Raw genomic sequence first — 8,427 nt, 5'->3', positions numbered from 1 at the left:
CAATGTGTAGGATGGTCAATCCCGTATCGATCTATACACAAATCACTACTAGAAAAACAGCCTTTTACGACGCGCAATGCGCGTCGTAAAACGCTCAGACGACGCGCAAATGCGCGTCAAGAAAGGCCCTGTCATAACGAGAGACGACGCGCTATTACGCGTCGTCTATTTACGACGCGCACTTACGACACGCAATGTGTGTCAAGAAAGGCCCTGTCATAAAGAAGACGACACGCATTTGCGTGTCGTAACCTTACGACGCACATTTACGACGTGCATTGCGTATCATTAAAGCCCCTGTCATAAAGAAAGACGACACACATTTTTGCGTGTCATAAAGATAAATGTTTTAAAAATTATATATTTTGATAGATTTACTAATTTTCAAATTAAATAATACATTAAAAATCTCATAATACAAAATGAAGTACCATAAATAACAAAGATAATTCATTTCACTAATATGTCAAATACAAATAATTATTCCAATAGTGAGTAAATGTTATAAAAAAAATGAACTCAAGAGAAGCAGAATTTATATACAATTGCATTATCTAGCTTACTATGTGCCAACAACTCTCTGTGTGTTTGCTTTTGCTTGAGTCTCGTTTCCTCCAAAACTTCTAGATACAGTGGCTTGCTTCTTCCTCATTACTGTTGATGTTTTTGAGATGATTTCCTCAAATTTGTAAAAAGCTGAATTGAGCCCCTTAACCTTCCCCTCTAGCCCCCTGTATTCTATCTTCAGTTCTTTTGGATCTTCTTTTCGAATTTGAAGTTTTTTAAGGAGTTTAGGGTCATTACAGGCACCAACTAACTGTAAGTAGAACCGAATTACATTAGATGCTAATGTAATTAATTATGTTGCTAAGGATAAGTGTGGGGCTACTAGAAAGACTTATTTATATTCAGCTAGAACATAAGTATCTTTATGAATCTTAACTAACATGAGAACAAAAGGCTTATGGATGTTAATACAGAATAGTTAAGGGGCACAACCGTAAATAAACAATTAAATACTACCTGTGGGTTTGATGTTAGAACAAGGTTGCAAATGCAGCTGTAAACATGCATGAATTATAAACATCATGTAATAAAACTAATTATATTTTACTCTAAATTCAATAAAACATTACAATTATTCATTTTTTAAAGTCTCAAATCTTTAATCTTGTAATTCATTCCACTTCCATTTGTAGTATGATGAATCTGAACGCAGAAGAGAAATGGCAAAGAATTCTTTAGAGAGATATACTCACTATTATGAACGTTGGGCTACTAACCAATCGGTATACAAGGGCATAATTGTAATTTTCTATATATTTGTAAATTTATGTTTCTGATACATAATACTTTGTTTCTTTTTTTCACAATAACAGTCGAGGCAAAAAGCACTTGCGGATTTACTGCAGATGCAAACAGTTCATGTAAGTTAGAATTCCAATATTTTTTTTGGTAATATTATATTAAAAACTAAAAAGTCTTTTTTTTAGTATTTTATTGGGTTTATTAACATCTGGTAAATTTTCAGCTTGCAAAACTTAGTGAGAGGCAATGCCAACCCAAGACACAGTTGAAATTTATTCTAGAAGCTTGGTTGCAGGTATATGCTTACTTATATTTAAATTTTAATATATTTTTTTTATTCTAAATGATGGTTTTCTATTGAAGATAGTTGAATGTAGGCGTGTGTTAAAATGGACATATGCATACGGGTATTAGGTTGAGATAAATTCGTAAAATTTAATCTGTGTGTATATGATAGGGATGTAGCTTTAGAACAAGTAGAACAATTACAATATTACCCTCCAGGGAACAAATAGACTTACCACTTCAGATTCATCAGGAGTGAATTCAATAAAAGATCCAACAACCCTGTAATTTCACTTTTTGTCCCCCATAAAACCCTAAAAAGCTTTAAAAAAAATCAGCATCTGATACGTTTAAAATGAAATACTGTTATACTCCAATCAAAAACAAAAAGGAACAATGATATACTTTCGTTTAAAATGAAATGTACTCTTATCTGACATACCCTCACCTTTGTCTTTGTTCTTATCTCCTTCCTCACCTTTCTTTTTGGCATAATCTTCAACATACTTCTTTTGTTCTTCACTCAATTCACCCTGCAACCCTTCTTTCTTCCCAGCCCAGGGACTTTTTCTATTCTTCAACAACCAAGCATCAGTCGCAGGATTTTCGACCAATTACTACACAGATAAAACCATGATTCTGTTAACAATTACTGGTTTATAGTTGTATAAATATACTCTTACTTACCACTGAGGAAAGATCATATTTAAACATGTCGACTCTCTTTTCTGTTAACCAGTAATCAAGAAATGGGCCCACAAGTAGAAGGGATCCAGCATGGATAGGTGTTGTATGTCCCAACAGATTGAAAGAGCTTAATTGTACATCATATCAGTTGGTAGAGAAACCTATGCAAAACGAGACAAAAATCACAATTAATTATTGATAACTTTGAATTAAATCTCATAACATATATAATTATTGAAAAATTTGAGTTTGTTACCTTTTCAAACACTTTCTGAACATGGCTAAGAGCAACAGTTCAGTGCTGGCTATTTGTCCAGAGGCAACCTGCAACAGATTAAGGAATTAATTTTCATTATATATTTATTTATATCAAAAAGACAAACATATGTAAGTGAGAGTAAAATTACCATGTTGTCCATGTTGTATCTTGCAGCATAGCCAAGACTAGATTTGCGATGTTGACCAGCCCAGAACACTTCCCCACCTAAAGACAGGTGAGGGATCACACACTACAAGTAAAATATTACCCATGAGAAAATGCTGATATATATACAGACCTTAATTCAGCCTTCAATGCCTTCAATTCCTGGAAGATTGATTGATATGTTTGAGCTTATCACCACCTACCTTTCTGTAAATCACGAACTTGAGGACCCTTTGGAGCCCCACCATAAATGCAAGTATTCTTAATCTTTGAAGATGCGCCACATCATCAATCAAACGAAATATATATATATATATATATATATATATATATATATATATATATATATATATATATATATATATATATATATATATATATAAACTTTAATGGAAATAAAGATAAAAAATATGATATGGAATTGTACCAAGATCTAAGGCAGGAAAGACGGAAAAGATGGTTATAGGAGAGCTTCTTAGCCTTGGCCATTGGTTCCCTTGTAGATAACATAATTAACTAGTCTCTCCACCATTTTCCGTGATTCAGTTGCATGCAGCTCATCAAAAAATATTGTCTGCATGACCAAATATATCATCAAAAAGAATCAAGACTCATTGTAAAAATTTAGAAAAGTTGAATACCTTAAGAGAGAGGATGATGAGTATAAAAATGTTGAGGACAAAATTGACCACTAATGCAACTGTGGTATAAGAACTCAACAACAGTTCCAATACACGGTTGGCAACACCAGGGTGGAGAAGGTTTTCACCCATCAAACCATCTGACTTTAGTTTCACATAAGAAACTATTGTCCAATATTGGAGGCCTATAAAGCTCAACACTGTACAGACTGCTGATATTGATAAAACCCCACACCCATAGGATACAATGTAAATTTCATAAGGGCAACAAAAGTTCCAGGATTTCATGAGATAAAAATATACATGATCTCCCTTGCCCACTCAACTGCTCACTATGCAGGATTATCGAGAAGCCCACAAACTATAACTTAGTTTGTACACCTCCCCAAGGTCTGATCTCAATATAAGTGACCTGCATCAGAATATTAAAGAATAGGAAACTCATACATCAAGAAGGAACCATATCATACTTTTAAGTTTTAGCAGACAATATGATTTTCTAACCGATTATCTTCTGATGCTCTTATCACATTACTAGAAGCTATACCAACTCTAATCAAATCCAATGTGGAGAGATTCAGTGATGATACTTGTGATTAATAATATAAATCGAGCAATTCATTTTCTTCTTTGTAAATTGATAGATAGATATTCAAGGAAACACCTACCCCTTTTTGATCAGAACATTGGCTTTTGTGTCCCGTCAGCCACCAGCACAACTAAAATTCTTCTTTTTTTTCCAATTCAAAGCTTGGTCAAGTGAAAACTGGTCTGGTCCAACACAGATGGTGGAAAACAACACGAAAATTCCTCTGCAATGATGATAGGCTAGGGTTTTAGAAAGAAAGAAGAGAGGAAATGTTTAGAGAGAGAGAGAGAGAAATTGAAAATAAGGTATGGATGATTGTAATCTTCAGAGATGACGTACACTTCTCTAAACCATATCAGGGCGAACCCATACCATCTAGAACTGAAAAACAGAGGAAACGATCATCTTTTTCTTCAAGCCCATAATAAGGTTACTGTATTTTGAAAAGACGTTAAGAACAGTACCACAGCTCTGATGCATCCTCTCCTCGGCCTTAAACTCTCTTCTCTCTCTCTCTTTCTGCTCGTTTTTTCTTTTTTTTCCCATTTTCTGTTCAGTCTTGTCGCGCACACACACAGACCATCTGGGAAGTAAGACGACGTGAACGATGGTGGAGGTGATAGCCGGCGGTGGCTGGTTTAGGGCTTTTAGAGAATATGAGATATTTTTGTTCAGAGAGAGAAAGTGGAATCGATGAGATTGTAAGCTTCGGTTACTGTATACCAAAAAAGCCGATGTAACCTTGAATGAAAGTAGAATCGATAAGAATGTAGAGAGCCCCAAATTGAAACCTTGTCCAGTAGAATCGATTTGAGAGTGAGTGTTGGATTTATTGCTTCCCTTTTCTGGTTCGCTTACCCTTTAGTTACCCTAGTCGATCAATTCAAGCTTTCACGAAAAACCCTAGGTAGCAACTGATAGAGACGAGAAGGATGGGGCGAAGGTAGGATTGGATCCGATTTCAAAGAGTAACAATAGATTTCACTGAAAACCCTTTCCCAGTTCGCTTGACCTTTGGTTACCTCAGTCAATCGATTCAACCTTTCAATAAAAACCCTAGGTAGCGACCGAGAGAGGCAAGAGGGAAAGAAGAAAAAGATGCGGGGTTTTTAATTTTTTAGGATTTCATTTTCCCCCGGATGGAACGCGCGTTCCATTAAAATTTATAAAGCGACGTCTTTAGACGACACACATTTTATTATAGGTGCCCTCCGTGTTTTTTTTTTGTTTAGACACTAATTTAAGGGCACGCAATAATGCGTGACATAAATTCTTAAATTTTTTGAAGAGACGACACTTTTTTAATGTCACTCTCTTTTGCGTAACATAAATCAGTGAGTGTCATTGTTTGCGCGTTGTAAAAGGGTCTTTTTCTTGTAGTGAATTCACGCTCTCCCTCCAGGAGACTCTGGTTACAAAACATGACACAACAGTTTATTGCAATGTTATGAAGTAGTGGCTCACATTAGTGTTATAGTGTTCTTGTATTTGTATAATATGTTCTCTCTGTTCTAGTGTATAGTATGTTCCTCCCTGTTTCTCTTTATAGTATGTTCTTTCTATTTCTCGTTATAGTATGTTCTTTCTGTTTCTCGTTATAGTATGTTCTTTCTGTTTCTCGTGATAGTATGTTTGAACTGACTCATGTATGAACTGACTCTTGTATGTTTCATTGTTCTAGAAATAGTGATTAGTAATCCTCTAAACTATACCTATTATAGTTTACTAGTACCGTTGTTTGAATGACTGATCATGTTTGTACACCTTTGCTACCCAAAGGTATTGAACTGATTGGAAGAACTTTTATATCTACATACATATACATAATATATATTTAAGATTCAAACGACACTCGGACAAACAACCGATACCCTAAGTCCACAACCAAACAAGGAACAGGAAATAAAGCGAGTTATCAGTCCTAATCCTTTTCAACCTTATTTATATAACTATATCTATATAGACATGATTTTGACAATATATAAGTTTAAAAGAGTTTGATAAAGAGTTTAGCATATAAAAGAGTTTTAACCATTTGAATGGTTATTGATGACTTGATGTCAATTTATAAAATGTTTTGAAATAGTTTGTTTGATAACACAGTTTTGAAGTATAAGAAATCCACTTCTTTGATAGCACAATTTTGAAGTATAAGAAATCCACTTGTTTGATAACACAGTTTTGAAGTATAAGAAATCCACTTGTTTGATAGTTATTAATCACATGTGATTGATTCAATAACTATAATGTTTTCTACTTGTATCCCCCCCCCCCCCCATAAAAGCATTTAAAAGATAAGTTTAGGGGTATGAACTCACCTGCAGTGAGTGATTCGAATGAAAGATCGATATAGGATGCTAAGTGTCAAGTGAAGTCTTGAGCACAAACGGGTCCTATTAAGCATATAATGACACATATATCTATATAATTAGTGTATATAACAACTAATCATGTTAGGGAACAACCTTAGGGACTAGGAAACACTTGGAATGAAGTGTTACAATCACATATGATTGTATAAAAGGTGTTCACGGCCACACAAGAGTGTGTTTACGGCCAAGATGTGTTCATGGCCAATGAGTTTACGACCAACACATGAAATAGCTAGGTTGAAAGGGTTCACGGCCATGACATAAATCAAGAAGAGTTTACAGCCATACAAGGGTTTACGGCCGTAAACTCTTGATGTTCTTGCTAAAATGGTTGTTTCTTGGATGCTAATCAAGAGCTTCTAATGAATATCAAGTATATGGAAAGGATACTTACGATTTGGAAACTAAAAGGGGTGATTACGGCCTAAAGAAACTAGTGTGTGTTCTTGGTGTTCTTGAAGATCTAACCCCAAAAAGAGATGAATTCACGGATGAAATCATGGGGTTTTACTAGATCAAGAAGGATATCAACTAATATAGAAAGAATCACTTATAAATTTGACGAGAAATGGAAGTGTTCTTGATGATACTTGAGAGAGAAATGAGTGTTCTTGACTTGGAAGTGTGAGAAGTGAAGAAAAATGAAGGAATATCATACTTAAGAAGTAAGTTCACGGCTAGACAAGAGCTTACGGACGTAAGCTCTAGTTTACGGCCGTAAACTCCATGTGATGGAGTTTTCCGGCTTGAATGCTGCACAATGAACTTTAGTAGATACTTCCTAACACCCATCCTTGAATGTACTAGGCTTAGAACACTCAAACAGACCCTTAACAATGCTAAAAGATAGCAGAAACAAGTCTGACTTTTGATTGAATTGAATGGTTTTACAAGTTAGAAATTTCGGCTTGTCACATTAAGTCCTTAAACATACTTTGTGACCACCTAACACTTGCATGGTTGTGGCTTAACCAAGATCTACACAAAGTTGAAGCTCTCTACTGGTTTTTCCACGAAGTTGAAGCTCTCGTTGATCTAGATCTCATCGAGTGGGATTACAAGAGTCTCGTCGGACAGAAACTTTTTCAAGTTCGAAACGTGGAAAGTAGGGTGTACGTTACTAAGTTCGTGAGGTAGTTTGAGTTTGTAAGCTACAGGGCCGATTCTAGCGATAATCTCGAAAGGCCCTACGTATCTTGGATTTAGTTTCCCACGCTTTCCAAAGCGTATCAAGCCCTTCCAGGGTGAGACCTTCAAAAGAACTCGGTCACCAACCTGGAATTCCAAAGGTTTCCTTATCTTGTCTGTGTAGCTTTTCTGTCGGTCTCTAGAGGCTTTCAATGGTTCACGAATCTGAACAATCTTCTCTGTCGTTTCTCGTATGATCTTCGGACCTGTGAGAGTGCTATTAGGGACTCGTCCTTTAGCTAAATGTGTGTCACCCACCTCAGCCCAGCACAGAGGGGATCTACACTTTCGGCCATAGAGGGCTTAAAATGGAGCAGCCTTTATGCTCGTGTGATAACTGTTATTGTAGGAGAACTCGACAAGGGGTAAATGAGTATCCCATGCCTTCCCAAAGTCTATCACACTGGCTCGCAACATATCTTCCAAAGTTTGAATAGTCCTCTCACTTTGTCCGTCGGTTTGCGGATGGTAGGCTGTACTCATGTCCAACCTAGTTCCTAGGGACCCTTGTAGTGACTGCCATAACCTTGAAGTGAATATACTATCTCTATTAGATATAATGGATATGGGAACACCATGCAGTCGTACGATCTCCGTAATGTAGGTTCTTGTTAGTTTCTCCATCTTGTCAGTTTCTTTGATAGGCAGGAAGTGTGCGGACTTGGTTAACCTGTCTACGATCACCCAAATGGCATCGAGACCACCCGTTATCTTGGGCAACTTGGTTATGAAGTCCATCGTGATCCGCTTCCACTTCCATTCCGGTATCTCCGGTTGCTGTATTAAACCTGAGGGTTTCTGGTATTCGATTTTAACCTTGGCACAAGTAAGACACTTAATCACGAAGGTAGCAATCTCTGCTTTCATGTTAGGCCACCAGTATAACTTTTTGATATCCAGATACATCTTATCTGAACCTGGGTGGACGGAATA

General features: G+C 36.3%; 2 long non-coding RNA genes across 6 annotated transcripts; one reads left to right on the top strand and one right to left on the bottom strand.

Moving 5' to 3' along the window:
* Positions 1–428: 428 nt before the first annotated feature.
* Positions 429–5,057, bottom strand: LOC145123882 (uncharacterized). 5 transcript variants are annotated; one of them, XR_013715390.1, is made up of 11 exons: positions 4,274–5,057; positions 4,014–4,157; positions 3,346–3,757; positions 3,132–3,278; positions 2,838–2,971; positions 2,688–2,764; positions 2,537–2,604; positions 2,281–2,441; positions 2,042–2,210; positions 1,830–1,934; positions 429–817 (listed from the first exon to the last, which is right to left on the bottom strand). It is a non-coding gene; the product is annotated as an uncharacterized LOC145123882 (long non-coding RNA). The 5 variants fall into 5 exon arrangements; XR_013715394.1 differs by having other exon boundaries at positions 1,830–1,915; XR_013715393.1 differs by having other exon boundaries at positions 1,830–1,907.
* LOC145123881 (uncharacterized) lies at positions 1,200–1,711 on the top strand. The gene is made up of 4 exons (XR_013715389.1): positions 1,200–1,289; positions 1,380–1,427; positions 1,532–1,603; positions 1,672–1,711. It is a non-coding gene; the product is annotated as an uncharacterized LOC145123881 (long non-coding RNA).
* Positions 5,058–8,427: the final 3,370 nt, after the last annotated feature.

Source organism: Lactuca virosa, chromosome 7 (assembly GCF_052849685.1).
Source record: "Lactuca virosa cultivar CGN04683 chromosome 7, Lactuca_virosa_CGN04683_v6, whole genome shotgun sequence".
In the NCBI taxonomy this organism is placed as follows: domain Eukaryota; kingdom Viridiplantae; phylum Streptophyta; class Magnoliopsida; order Asterales; family Asteraceae; genus Lactuca; species Lactuca virosa.
The sequence above is the reverse complement of the archived record's forward strand: the minus strand, read 5'-3'. Positions and strand labels throughout refer to the sequence as shown.